At 50.0% G+C, this 13,988-nt stretch overlaps 1 non-coding gene across 1 annotated transcript; it reads left to right on the forward strand.

Annotated features, from left to right (window-relative positions):
- Positions 1 to 584: 584 nt before the first annotated feature.
- LOC112635659 lies at positions 585 to 691 on the forward strand. Its single transcript, XR_003121997.1, has one exon. It is a non-coding gene; the product is annotated as a U6 spliceosomal RNA (small nuclear RNA).
- The last annotated feature ends 13,297 nt before the right edge of the window (positions 692 to 13,988 follow it).

The raw sequence follows: 13,988 nt of genomic DNA on the forward strand, positions 1-13,988 counted from the left end.
ACAAAATTAGCTGGGCGTGGTGGCGCATGCCTGTAATCCCAGCTACCGGGAAGGTTGAGGTAGGCAACTGCTTGAACCCGGGAGGCGGAGGTTGTGGTGAGCCAAGATCGTGCCGTTACACTCCAGCCTGGGCAACAAGAGCGAAACTCCATCTCAAAAAAAAAAAAAAAAAAAAAAAGAGTCAGGCATGGTGGCGCGTGGCTGTAATCCCAGCTACTTGGGAGGGTGAGACAGACAAATCACTTGAACTTGGGAGGCAGAAGTTGAGCCACTGCACTTCAGCCTGGGCGACAGAGTGAAACTCTATCTCAAAAAAACAAAAACAAAGGAAAAGAGAGAAAGAAAATAAAATAGATATAATGATGGTGGCCAGGGGCTGGATGCAGGGGGATATTTTGGGGAGTTAGATTTAATGGGGATAGAGTTTTCGTTTGAGAGGATGAAAAAGTTCTAGACGTGGATGGTGGTGATGGTTGTACAACAGTGTGAGTATGCTTAATGCCATGGAGCTGTACACTTAACAACTGTTAAAATTATAAATTTATATGTTACGTATATTTTATCACAATTAAAGAAAAGCAGCAGTATTCACTTTGGCAGCACATATACTGAAATTGGAACCACACAAAGCACTTTAGCGTGGCTCTTGCGCAAGAATGACAAGCACATTCATGAGGCTGAGGCATTCCACGTCAAAACAGCAGCAACAGAAGTCCAGCAATCCCAGTGACTCTTTGAAATTCTCCATGGACCCATCCCGGTCTCTTCCTCCTAACCCCCTGAAAGTACCACTATCCTTATTTTTGTATTTATCGCTTATTGTACCATTGCAGGTTTTTTGTTTGTTTGTTTGTTTGTTTTTGAGACGGAGTCTTGCTCTGTCACCCAGGTTGGAGTGCAGTGGCGCGATCTCGGCTCACTGCAACCTCTGCCTCCCGGGTTCAAGTAATTCTCCTGCCTCAGTCTCCTGAGTAGCTGGGATTACAGGTGCCCGCCAGTACGCCCGGCCAATTTTTGTATTTTTGGTAGAGATGAGGTTTCACCATCTTGGCCAGGCTGGTCTTGAACCCCTGACAGGCCTCGTGAACCACCTGCCTCGGCCTCCCAAAGTGCTGGGATTATAGGCATGAGCCACCGCACCCGGCCTTTTTTTTTTTTTTTTTGAGACAGAGTCTCACTGTATTGCCCACCCACCCTGGAGTGCGGTAGCACAATCTCGGCTCACTGCAATCCCCGCCTCCCGAGTTCAAGGGATTCTTCTGCTTCAGCCTCCTGAATAGTTGGCATCACAGCTGCACGCCACCACACCCGGTTAATTTTTGTATTTTTTAGTAGAGACAGGGTTTTGCCACGTTAGCCAGGCTGGTCCCAAACTCCTGACCGCCTGCCTCGGCCTCCCAAAGTGCTGGGATCCCAAGTGTGAGCCACCATGTGCTGGCCAAGTTTTTATATATATTGTTTCCTTTGGCCCGTTCTTTTTGTTTTGAATCATTCACTTGTTTCTTTTTATTTTTAGAGATGGGGGTCTCCCTCTCTCACCCAGGCTGGAGTGCACTGTTTCAATCACAGCTCACTGCAGCCTCAAACTCCTAGGCTCAAGGGATCCTCGTGCCTTAGCTTCCCCAGTAGCTAAGACCACAGGTGCAAGCCAGCATGCCTGGCCAATTTTTTAGTTTTATTTTTTGTAGAGGGTTTCGCCATGTTGCCCAGGCTGGTCTTAAACTCCTGGCCTCAAAATATCTCCTTGCCTCGGCCTCCCAAAGCGCTGGGATTACAGGTGTGAGCCAATGCACCCAGTCATTTCTTCTTTTTTTGGTTTGAAAATATTTAATCGATAATGGCCAGGCACAATGGCTCACACCTGTAATCCCAGTACTTTGGGAAGCCAAGGCGAGTGGATCATGAGGTCAGGAGTTCAAGACCAGCCTGACCAACATGGTGAAACCCCATCTCTACCAAAAACACAAAAATTAGCCAGGCATGGTGGTGCACGCCTGTAATCCCAGCTACTTGGGAGGCTGAGGCAGGAGAATAGCTCGAACCTGGGAGACAGAGGTTGCAGTGAGCCGGGATTATGCCACTGCACTCCAGCCTGGGACAGAGCACGACTCTGTCTCCAAAAAAAATAAAATTTAATTAATAAATTAAAATTGTATGTATTGAAGATGTACAGTGTGATGAGTTGATATCCATTGTGTCCTGATTAACATGGTCATATTGATTAACACATATCCATCACTCCCCATAGTTTCCATTGTACTTTGGCCTGTCTTTGAATTTTATGTAAATAGACTTGATAGTATACATACGCAATGGTCCGAATGTTAGTGTCCCCCCAAAATTCATGTTTTGGAACCTAATACCCAATGCGATAGTATTAACAGGTAGGTCCTTTAGAAAGTGATTAAGTTATGGGCTGGGCGCAGTGGCTCAAGCCTGTAATCCCAGCACTTTGGGAGGCCGAGACGGGCGGATCACGAGTTCAGGAGATCGAGACCATCCTGGCTAACATGGTGAAACCCCGTCTCTACTAAAATACAAAAAAAATTAGCCGGGCGAGGTGGTGGGCGCCTGTAGTCCCAGCTACTCGGGAGGCTGAGGCAGGAGAATGGCGTGAACCCGGGAGGCGGGGCTTGCAGTGAGCTGAGATCCGGCCACTGCACTCCAGCCTGGGCAACAGAGCCAGACTCCGTCTCAAAAAAAGAAAAAAAAAAAGTGATTAAGTTATAAGGTTCTGCCTGTGTGAAGGGATTAGTGCCCTTATAAAAGCAGCTGTGTGGTGTGGATCATGCCTGTAGTCCCAGAACTGTGGGAGGCTGAGGCAGGCAGATTGCTTGAGCCCAAGAGTTCGCGACTGGCCTGGGCAAACATGGGGAGACCCCATCTCACTACAAAATATTAGTCGGGTGTGGTGGTTCATTCCTGTGGTCCTAGCTACCTGGGATGCTAAGGTGGAAGGATCGCCTGAGCCTGGGAGAATGCGGCTGCAGTAAGCTGTGATTATACCACTACATTTCAGCCTGGGCGACGGAGTGAGATCCTGTCTTAACAACAAACAATACCAACAAAACTAATCAATAAAAGAGGTCCCCAGCCTGGCCAACATGGGGAAACCCTGTGTCTACTAAAAATACGAAAATCTGCTAGGTGTGGTGGTGCATGCCTGTGATTCCCCAAGGGAGGATAATCTCTTAAACCCGGAATTGTATGATCTCAGCTCACTGCAAGCTCCGCCTCAAAAAAAAAAAAAAGAAAGAAACAGACGGGGCTGCACGCTAAGGAATGCAGGCAGCCAGCAGAAGGGAAAAAACAAGAAATGGATTTTCCCATTTTTTCATTAGAGCTTCCAAAGGAACCAGCCCTGCTGTCACCTTAATTTTGGCCCCTGATGATTCATTTTGAATTTCTGACCTCTAGACTGTAAGATAATGTGTGTGTGTGTGTGTGTGTGTGTGTGTGTGTGTGTGTTTTGGGATGGAGTCTCACTCTGTCACCCAGGCTGGAGTGCAGTGGCATGATCTCAGCACACTGCAACCTCCACCTCCCAGGTTCAAGCAACTCTCCTGCCTCAGCCTCCCGAGTAGCTGGGATTATAGGCACCCGCCACCACGCCTGGCTAAATTTTGTATTTTTTTTTTTTTTTTTTTTTTGAGACAAAGTCTTGCTCTTGTCCCCCAGGTTGGAGTGTGATGGCACAATCTCGGCTCACTGCAACCTCCGCCTCCTGAGCTCAAGTGATTCTCCTGCCTCAGCCACCTGAGTAGCTGGGATTACAGGCGCCTGCCACCACGCCCGGCTAATTTTTGAATTTTTAGTAGAGATGGGGTTTCACCATGTTGGCCAGGCTGGTCTCAAACTCCTGACCTCAGGTGATCTGTCCATCTTGGTCTCCCAGAGTGATGGGATTACAGGCGTGAGCCACTGCACCCAGCCTTTTTTTGGTAGTTTTAATAGAGACAGGGTTTCACCATGTTAGACTGATCTCAAACTCCTGACCTCAGGCGATCCACCTGCCTCGGCCTCCCAGAGTGCTGGGACTACAGGCATGAGCCACTGCACCCGGCAAATTTGTGTTTTTGTTTTGGTTTGTTTTTGAGACGGAGTCTTGCTCTGTCGCCCAGGCTGGAGTGCAGTGGCATGATCTCGGCTCACTGCAACCTCTGCTTCCTGGATTCAAGCGATTCTCCTGCCTCAGTCTCCCAAGTAGCTGGGACTACAGGTGTGCCCCACCACACCTGGCTAATTTTTGAATTTTGGGGTTGTAAAGACAAGGTTTTGCCATGTTGGCCGGGCTGGTCTCCACTTCTGACCTCAAGTGATCCCCCCGCCTCAGCCTCCCAAAGTGCTGGAAGTACAGGCGTGAGCCACTGCGCCTGGTGAATTTGTGTTTTTTTTTTTTTTTTTTTTTTTTGAGACGGAGTCTCGCTCTGTCGCCCAGTCCGGAGTGCAGTGCCCAGATCTCAGCTCACTGCAAGCTCCGCCTCCCAGGTTCAAGCGATTCTCCTGCCTCAGCCTCCCGAGTAGCCGGGATTACAGGCGCCCGCCACCGCGCCCCGCTAGTTTTTTTGTATTTTTTAGTAGAGACGGGATTTCACCATGTTAGCCAGGATGGTCTCGATCTCCTGACCTCGTGATCCGCCCGTCTCGGCCTCACAAAGTGCAGGGATTACAGGCTTGAGCCACCGTGCCCGGCCGAATTTGTGTTTTTGTGACAGAGTTTTGCTCTTGTTGTCCAGGCTGGAGTGCAATGGCGTGATCTGGGCTCACTGTAACCTCTGACTCCCGGGTTCAAGTGATTCTCCTGCCTCAGCCTCCCTAGTAGCTGGGATTACAGGCATGCACCACCACACCTAGCTTTTTCTTTCTTTTTTTTCTTTTTTTTTTTTTTAGTAGAGACGGGGTTTCTCCATGCTGGTCAGGCTGGTCTTGAACTCCCAACCTCAGGTGATCTGCCTGCCTCAGCCTCTCAAAGTGCTGGGACTACAGGCGTGAGCCACTGCACCTGCTCTGAATTTGTATTGTTTTAAGTCACTAAATGTATGGTAATTTCTTACAGCAGCAATGGGAAACTAATATAAGCAGAGAAAGGACATGATCAGATTTATGTTTCAAAAACTATTTCTGGTTGCTGTTACAGAACGGGCTTTAATGGGATCAGCAGAAGCAGAGAGCCCGGGTGGGGAACTGCAGACGTGTGGGTAGGCAGCAACGGCAGCCCGGATGCAGTAGAAGGGGTGCTGCTGGATGGAAGAGCTCAGATCTCAGGAAAATGCTAGGGGCTAGAATTGACTGGGTTTATTGAGGAATTGGATATTGTGGGGGATAGGGTACAGTCTAGGAAAGTGACGGAGTGTGACTTCTAGGGTGATCAGCACTACAATTTCTCCAGCTTCTCTGGGGCCTCACAGAGCCACACTGCATTTGACAGGCTGTTCCCAGGATGCGGGTGTTTTTGTGTGATTAGGCTAGAACTGTTCTCTGGGAAATAAATGCCCTCAGTCTAAAGGGCTTTTACGAGCCACGGCAGGGGATTAAAGGCGGCCGGGCTATGGAGAAATCCCAGGGTCAGGAGACAGCTGAGCATGGAGACTTTTAATCTAAACCTTAAACGTTTTTATTTTCCACTCCTTGAACTCAGGGTGTCACTTTAAATACATGTTTGGCAACATCAGCTGTTCTATTTTTCTTTTTAATTATACAAAGCGAGATCCTGGAAATGGCTCAGCCCCAGGCTGGGGGAGGCAAGGGAAGTTTGGCAACGGTAGAAGGCAGAGAAACCAACTAAAAATCCAGTGGATTTGAAATCCTTTTGAGGGAGCGCAGAGGCCAAACTTCGAGCCACCCTGAACTTGTAAGAGCTGCCCTGACTCAGGATTTCTAAAAGGAGACTGACAGACTCACCAGCTTAGAATGGAGAGAGGACAGATGGACACGTCTCCAAAACAAAAATATCACGAGCCCTAGCACTGTTCCTGTACCTTGAATTTATTCCCAGGCCCTGTCCTGTTAGCTCAGCTCTTTTCTTTTCTTTCTTTTTCTTTCTTTCTTTTCTTTCTTTCTTTTTCTTTTTTCTCTTTTGGGTTAGTTTTTTTTTTTTTTTTTTGAGACTGAGTCTGGCTCTGTAGCCCAGGCTGGAGTGCGGTGGCCGGATCTCAGCTCACTGCAAGCTCCGCCTCCCGGGTTCACGCCATTCTCCTGCCTCAGCCTCCCGAGTAGCTGGGACCACAGGCGCCCGCCACTTCGCCCGGCTAGTTTTTTTTGTATTTTTTAGTAGAGACGGGGTTTCACCGTGTTAGCCAGGATGGTCTCGATCTCCTGACCTCGTGATTCGCCCGTCTCGGCCTCCCAAAGTGCTGGGATTACAGGCTTGAGCCACCGCGCCCGGCCCCTTTCTTTCTTTTTCTTTCTTTCCTTCCTTCCTTCTTTCTCTCTCTCTTTCTCTCTCTTTCTTTTCTTTCTTTCTTTCTCTCTTTCTTTCTTCCTTTCTTTTCTTTCTTTCTCTTTCTTTCTTTCCTCTTTCTCTCTCTTTTTTTTAATTTAATTTTTTTAATTAGAGGCAGGGTTTTACCATGTTGCACAGGCTGGTCTTGAACTCCTGGGCTCAAGCGATCCTCCTGCCTCAGCCTCCCAAAGTGCTGGGACTACAGGCGTTGAGCCACTGCGCCTGGCCCTGTTACCTCCTTTCATCCTCTGAGCAGAAAACAGCTAACTAGGTTGTTCATGACATCTATGGGGTACTCCCTACTGTGTGCCAGCTGCTGGGCTCACCTGCTTACAGGCATTACCCTGTTGTAGGTAGTCAACTATTCTATAAGTAGGTGCTATCACTATCCCCATTTTCTAGATGGGGAATCTGGGCTCCAGAGAGAATGGATGGAACCCCCACACCCCAGTGTTGGACCTATACTTCTTTGCCCTCGCACCCCTCCCTTGCCTTTCTCTTGCCTTGCTCCAGATCACAGGGTGGCCAACCTGTGGCAGAATGGCTTCCTGCACAGATGGACCAACTGGAGGCAGTGCCAGGAGCCTGGTGGGTGGGAGGAGCCTGGTGGGTGGGAGGAGGGGAATCCAGGGTGTTCCTACCCCTCTGCCTCAGGTGAGATCTCCAGCTCCACCTCCCACCAGACAGGCCCACTGTGGCTCTGGCTTCTGCCTGGGGACTCCAGTCCCTCTTGGGTACCAGAAACACCACCCCCTGCCTCTGTCCCTCCATCCCCAGGGGTGATGGCAGTCCTCCTGCTGGGGCTAACCTGGGGGCTGCCCCTCCCCTGCGTGCCTTTTCCCATAAGTCTTCCGGCACCCCTGGAGCAATTCTCAGGATAAGTTCTCTTAGTGTGGTACCTGTCCCGGTCAGATTCTCACAGATACACTACCTTTGCTAAAGACTCACAGATCAGCCAATTCATTTAATCTGGAAGGCAGCAATCCTCTTTCTCTGAGCACAGCACATCCCACGAGAGGGAAGGTTGGAGCCACCATTTACTGAGCGCTGTGCTAATCGCCAGACAACTGTTCTTTCGTGGAACACTCATAACAATCTCTTTGCCAAGTCCCATCAATATTCCCCTTTCACAGATGGGGCTCAGAGAGGCTGGGGTGCTTGCCCACAGTGGCTCAGTTACAAACTGACAAAACTGGGATTCTAATCCCAGAGTACCTAGCTCCAAACTCTGCATGATGATCTAATCTCATCTGAACACACTTGCAACCCCATTAGAATTCAACTTCCTTGGCTGGCTGAAGACCCCACCCCAAATCACTCCAGACTCCTTGTATTCCTTTCTTCTTCTTCTTTTTTTTTTTTTTTTTTTTGAGACAGAGTCTCACTCTGTCGCCCAGGCTGGAGTGCAGTGGCGAGATCTCCGCTCACTGCAAGCTCCGCCTCCCGGGTTCACGCCATTCTCCTGCCTCAGACTCTCGAGTAGCTGGGACTACAGGCGCCCGCCACCATGCCCGGCTAATTTTTTGCATTTTTAGTAGAAACGGGGTTTCACCGAGTTAGCCAGGATGGTCTCAATCTCCTGATCTCGTGATCTGCCTGCCTTGGCCTCCCAAAGTGCTGGGATTACAGGCGTGAGCCACCGTGCCCGGCCTGTGTTGTTTTTTTTTTTTTTGAGACGGAGTCTCCCTCTGTCGCCCAGGCTGGAGTACAATGGCCTGATCTCAGCTCACTGCAACCTCCGCCTCCTGGGTTCAAACGATTCTCCCACCTCAGCCTCCTGAGTAGCTGGGACTATAGGCGCACACCACCTCACCCGGCTAGTTTTTTTGTATTTTTTAGTAGAGATGGGGTTTCACCGTGTTAGCCAGGATGGTCTCGATCTCCTGACCTCGTGATCCGCCCGACTCAGCCTCCCAAAGTGCTGGGATTACAGGCTTGAGCCACCGCGCCCGGCTAAAAAAATGTCTTTAAGTCCCACAAACTGGGTGGCTTAGGACAGAAACTTATTGTCTCACAGTTCTGGAGGCCAGAAGTCCAAAATCAAGATGTCAGCAAGGCCACGGTCCCTCGGAAGGAACCAGGGAAGGTCGTGCCCCAGGCCCCACTTCTGGAGCTCCCTGGCTTGTAGAGAGCCGTCTTCTCCTTGTGTCCCTTCACATGGTCTTCCCTCCGTGCATGTCTGTCTGTGTCTAAATTTCCTCCTTTCCTTTTGTCTTTTTTTTTTTTTCAGACAGAGTTTCACTCTTGTTGCCCAGGATGGAGTGCAGTGTTGCGATCTCAGCTCACTACAACCTCCACCTCTTGGGTTCAAGCGATTCTCCTACCTTAGCCTCTTGAGTAACTGGGATTACAGGCACCTGCCACCACGCCCGGCTAATTTTGTATTTTTAGTAGAGATGGGGTTTCTCCATGTTGGTCAGGTTGGTCTCCAACTCCTGACCTCAGGTGATCCGCCCACCTCGTCCTCCCAAAATGCTGGGATTACAGGCATAAGCCACGGTGCCTGGCTGCTTTTGTCTTTTTTGAGACAGGGTCTTACACTGTCACCAAGGCTGAAGTACAGTGGCACGATCACAGCTCAGTGCAGCTTTGACCTCATGGGATCAAGCGATGCTGCTGCCTCAGCCTCACTAGTAGTGGGAACCCGAGACAAGAGCCACTGCTCCTTGCAAATTTCACATTTCCCCTTTTTATAAGGAGACCAGTAATATTGGAAGAGGGCTGTATGATCTGTTCTCTCATTGCTATAAAGAAATACCAAGCTGTGCACGGTGACTCACACCTGTAAACCCAGCAATTTGGGAGGCAAATTTGGGATCTGCCGAAGCAGGCGGATCACCTGAGGTCAGGAGTTCGGGACCAGTCTGGCCAACACGGGGAAACCCTGTCTCTACTAAAAATACAAAACATTAGCTAGACGTTGTGGCAGGCGCCTATAACCCCAGCTTCTTGGGAGGCTGAGGCAGGAGAATCGCTTGAATCTGGGAGGTGGAGGTTGCAGTGAGCCGAGATCACACCATTGCACTCCAGCCTGGGCAACAAACGTGAAACTCCATCTTAGGGGAAAAAAAAAAAAAGACCTGAGGCTGGCCACCATGGCTCACGCCTGTAATCCCAGCATTTTGGGAGGCCAAGGCAGGCAGATCATTTGAGGCCAGGAGCTCGAGACCAGCTTGGCCAACATAGCGAAACCCCCTCTCTACTAAAAATACAAAAATTAGCTGGGCGTGGTGATGCACGCCTATAATCCCAGCCACTCGGGAGGCTGAGACAGGAGAATTGCTTGAACCCGGGAGGCGGAGCTTGCAGTGAGCCAAGATTGAGCCACTGCACTCCAGCCTGGACGACAAAGCGAGACTCCGTCTCAAAAAAAGAAATACCTAGGCCAGGCACGGTGACTCACACCTGTAATCCCAGCACTTTGGGAGGCCATGATCCACCCGGCCAGTATATATACACTTTTAAACAATCAGATCTGCCGGGCGTGGTGGTTCACGCCTGAAATCCCAGCACTTTGGGAGGCTGAGGTGGGCGGATCACGAGGTCAGGAGATCGAGACCATCCTGGCTAACATGGTGAAACCCTGTCTCTACTAAAAATATTAAAAATTAGCTGGGTGCGGTGGTACGCGCCTGTAGTCCCAGCTACTTGGGAGGCTGAGGCAGGAGAATGGAGTGAACCTGGGAGGCAGAGCTTGCAGTGACCTGAGATCGCGCCACTGCACTCCAGCCTGGGTGACAGAGCGAGACTCTGTCTCAAAAAAAAAAAAATCAGATCTCACTCACTATTATAGCACCAAGAGGATGGTGCTAAACCATTCATGAGAAACTGCCACCATGATCCAATCACCTCTCACCAGGCTCCACCTCCAACACTGGGGATTACAATTGAACATGAGATTTGGGTGGGGACATAGATCCAAACCAAATAAGGGCCCACCCTATGACCTCATTTTAACTTGATTACCTCTGTAAAGACTGTCTTTCCAAATAAGGTCACATTCTTGTTGTTTTTGTTTTTGTTTTTGAGACAGAGTTTCACTCTTTCACCCAGGCTGGAGTGCAATGGCACAATCAATCTCAGTTTACTGCAACCTCCGCCTTCCAGTGTCAAGAGATTCTCCTGCCTTAGCCTCCCAAGTTGTTGGGATTACAACAGGCGCCTGCAACCACACCCAGCTAATTTTTGTATTTCTAGTAGAGATTGGGTTTCACCATGTTGGTCAGGCTGGTCTCCAACTCCTGACCTCGTGATCCACCCTCCTTGGCCTCCCAAAGTGCTGGGATTACAGACGTGAGCCACCGCACCCTGCCCCAAATGAGGTCACATTCTGAGGAACTGAAGTTTAGGACTGTAATGTCTTTTTTGAGGGGACATGGTTTAACCTGTAAGAGTCCTCCCTGATCTCATGTGTCTGATCTCTGCAGTGTGGCCTGGTAGGGCCTGCTTTGTTTTTTTTTTTTTTTTTTTTGAGACGGAGTTTTGCTCTGTCGCCCAGGCTGGAGTGCAGTGGCCGGATTTCAGCTCACTGCAAGTTCCGCCTCCCGGGTTTACGCCATTGTCCTGCCTCAGCCTCCCGAGTAGCTGGGACTACAGGTGCCCGCCACCTCGCCCAGCTAGTTTTTTGTATTTTTTAGTAGAGACAGGGTTTCACTGTGTTAGCCAGGATGGTCTCGATCTCCTGACCTGGTGATCCACCCATCTCGGCCTCCCTCCCAAAGTGCTGGGATTACAGGCTTGAGCCACCGTGCCTGGCCTGCTTTGTTAATAGAGGATGCCAGACCTTCCAGGAAAATGATCCTGCTGATGCCCACTAAGTTAAGGGATATAGTGATTCTCTAAGGCACATGTGCATTGACAAAATTTACCCCAATATTCAGTACAGCAAATTCACTTTTGAAAAAGGAGAACTAGGCCGGGCGCGGTGGCTCAAGCCTGTAATCCCAGCACTTTGGGAGGCCGAGGCGGGCGGATCACGAGGTCAGGAGATCGAGACCATCCTGGCTAACATGGTGAAACCCCGTCTCTACTAAAAATACAAAAAAACTAGCCGGGCGTGGTGGCGGGCGCCTGTAGTCCCAGCTACTCGGAGGCTGAGGCAGGAGAATGGCCTGAACCTGGGAGGCGGAGCTTGCAGTGAGCCGAGATCGCGCCACTGCACTCCAGCCTGGGTGACACAGCGCGAGACTCCGTCTCAAAAAAAAAAAAAAAAAAAAAAAAAAAAAAAAAAAAAAGAAAAAGGAGAACTAGGCTGGGCATGGTGGCTCATGCCTGTAATCCCAGCACTTTGGGAGGCCGAGGTGGGCAGATCACCTGAGGTCAGGAGTTTGAGACCAGACTGACCAACATGGAGAAACCTCATCTCTACTAAAAATGCAAAAATTACCCAGGTTTGACGGTGCATGCCTGTAATCCCAGCTACTCGGGAGGCTAAAGCAGGAGAATCACTTGAACCCAGGAGGTGGCTGAGCTTGCAGTGAGCCGAGATCGTGCCACTGCACTCCAGCCTGGGCGACAGAGTGAGACTCAGTCTCAAAACAAAATAACAAAAACAAAAACAAAAGATTAAAAAAAAGAGACTTTTTTTTTTTGAGACACGGTCTTGCTCTGTCACCCAGGCTGGAGTGCAATGGCCCTGTCTTGGCTCACTGCAACCTCCGCCTCCCAGGTTCAAGTGATTCTCCTGTTTCAGTCTCCCACGTAGCTGGGACTACAGGTGTGTGCCACCACATCTGGCTAATATTTGTATGTTTAGTAGAGTGTTTCACTGTGTTGGCCAGGCTGGTCTCAAACTCCTGACCTTGTGATCCGCCCGCCTCGGCCTCCCAAAGTGCTGAGATTTATAGGCGTGAGCCACCACGCCCAGTCGAGACTTTGTTTTTTTTTTAATTTTGAGGAATTCATGGGGTTTTTTTCCCCCAAGACTTATTATTTATTTATTTATTTACTTTTGAGATGGAGTCTTACTCTGTCACCCAGTATGGAGTGCAGTGGCGCGACCTTGGCTCACTGCTACCTCCGTCTCCCGGGTTCGAGGTTTCTCCTGCCTTAGCCTCCCAAATAGCTGAGACTACAGGCATGGGCCACCATGCCCGGCTAATTTTTGCATTTTTAGTAGAGATGAGGTTTCACCATGTTGGCCAGACTGGTCTGAAACTCCTGACCTCAAGTGATCCACCCACCTTGGCCCCCCAAAGTGCTGGGATTACAGGCGTGAGCCACCACACCCGGCCCCCAAGATTTATTTTAAACCTAGAGTAATCAATACAGTTATCTATTGGCATAAGAGTAGACAAATAGATCAACAGGCTAGAATAGAGAGTTCAGAAACAGACTCTCATGTATAGTAGTCACCTGATTTTTGACCAAAATGTCCATGCATTTCAGTGGGGAAAGCTTGCTTCACTCAAAAATCTGTATTTGAGGCCGGGCGTGGTGGCTCAAGCCTGTAATCCCAGCACTTTGGGAGGCCGAGACGGGCGGATCACGAGGTCAGGAGATCGAGACCATCCTGGCTAACACGGTGAAACCCCATCTCTACTAAAAAATACAAAAAACTAGCCGGGCGAGGTGGCGGGCGCCTGTAGTCCCAGCTACTTGGGAGGCTGAGGCAGGAGAATGGCGTGAACCCGGGAGGCGGAGCTTGCAGTGAGCCGAGATCCGGCCACTGCACTCCAGCCTGGGCGACAGAGCGAGACTCCGTCTCAAAAAAAAAAAAAAAAAAAAAAAAATCTGTATTTGATTGATGGACGTGGTGGTGCATGCCTATAGCCTCAGCTACTTGAGAAGCTGAGGCAGGAGTGAGAATCACTTGCGTCCATGAATTTGAGGCTGTCGTGTGAAATGATCACACCTATGCAGAGCCATTGCACTCCAGCCTGGGCAACAGAGCAAGACCTTGTCTCTGATAAAAAAAATAAAAACAGAGTCTGGGCGCGGTGCGTCACGCCTGTAATCCCAGCACTTTTGGAGGCTGAGGAGGGCAGATCACGAGGTCAGGAGATCGAGACCATCTTGGCTAACATGGTGAAACCTCATCTCTACTAAAAATACAAAAAGCTAGCCGGGCGTGGTGGCAGGCGCCTGTAGTCCCAGCTACTTGGGAGGCTGAGGCAGGAGAATGGTGTGAAACTGGGAGGCAGAGCTTGCAGTGAGCCGAGATCGTGCCACGGCATTCCAGCCTGGGAAACAGAGCAAGACTCCGTCTCAAAAAATAAAAGAAAAATAGAAAAAATCAGTATGAGAGCCGGGCGCGGTGGCTCAAGCCTGTAATCCCAGCACTTTGGGAGGCCGAGGCGGGTGGATCACGAGGTCAGGAGATCGAGACCATCCTGGCTAACATGGTGAAACCCCGTCTCTACTAAAAATACAAAAAACTAGCCGGGCGTGGTGGCGGGCGCCTGTAGTCCCAGCTACTCGGAGGCTGAGGCAGGAGAATGGCGTGAACCTGGGAGGCGGAGCTTGCAGTGAGCCGAGATCGCGCCACTGCACTCCAGCCTGGGTGACACAGCGCGAGACTCCGTCTCAAAAAAAAAAAAAAAAAAAA

The sequence above is a fragment of the Theropithecus gelada genome, chromosome 11, assembly GCF_003255815.1.
Source record: "Theropithecus gelada isolate Dixy chromosome 11, Tgel_1.0, whole genome shotgun sequence".
Classification (NCBI taxonomy): Eukaryota; Metazoa; Chordata; class Mammalia; order Primates; family Cercopithecidae; genus Theropithecus; species Theropithecus gelada.